Source organism: Larimichthys crocea, unplaced genomic scaffold (genome assembly GCF_000972845.2).
Source record: "Larimichthys crocea isolate SSNF unplaced genomic scaffold, L_crocea_2.0 scaffold66484, whole genome shotgun sequence".
Classification (NCBI taxonomy): Eukaryota; Metazoa; Chordata; class Actinopteri; family Sciaenidae; genus Larimichthys; species Larimichthys crocea.
The window spans coordinates 1-577 of record NW_020858758.1 but is presented as its reverse complement, the minus strand read 5'-3'; the positions used below and the strand labels follow the sequence as shown (position 1 = coordinate 577).

Sequence of the window (577 nt, the reverse complement as noted above, 5' to 3'; positions counted from 1 at the left end):
CTGTCTCCGTGTGTGTCTCTGTCTCTGTGTGTGTCTCTGTGTGTGTCTCCGTGTGTGTGTGTCTCTGTGTGTGTCTGTCTCCGTGTGTGTGCTGCAGGGACGAGTCCGGACTAAGACGGTGAAGAAGGCCGCCCGGGTCATCATTGAGAAGTACTACACCCGCCTGGGCAGCGACTTCCACACCAACAAGCGTGTGTGTGAGGAGATCGCCATCATCCCGAGCAAGAAGCTCCGCAACAAGATCGCCGGGTGAGTTCAGCCGCCGCCGCCGCCGCCGCCGCCGCCGCCCTGTATCGAAAGTGACCATGGCGTCCTCGTCGTCAGGTCATTGATAGTACAGGAAGATGAAGCTGAGAGCCTTTCCCGTGTTTGAAGGACTTCCTGTTCCTGTCAGACCCTGGCGCTCTCACACACTGAACACGCCATGTAATCACTTCCTGTCTGATGGCAAATCGACGTGTGTGTGTCCTCCATGTGTGTGTCCTCCATGTGTGTGTCCTCCATGTGTGTGTCCTCCATGTGTGTCCTCCGTGTCGACGCGTGTGTGTCCGCGTCGACGTGTGTGTGTCCTCCGTGT

The 577-nt window shown here is 57.7% G+C and overlaps 1 non-coding gene across 1 annotated transcript; it reads left to right on the top strand.

Moving 5' to 3' along the window:
- The first annotated feature begins 286 nt into the window (after positions 1 to 286).
- Positions 287 to 413, top strand: LOC113745346 (small nucleolar RNA SNORA71). Its single transcript, XR_003462107.1, has one exon. It is a non-coding gene; the product is annotated as a small nucleolar RNA SNORA71 (small nucleolar RNA).
- Positions 414 to 577: the final 164 nt, after the last annotated feature.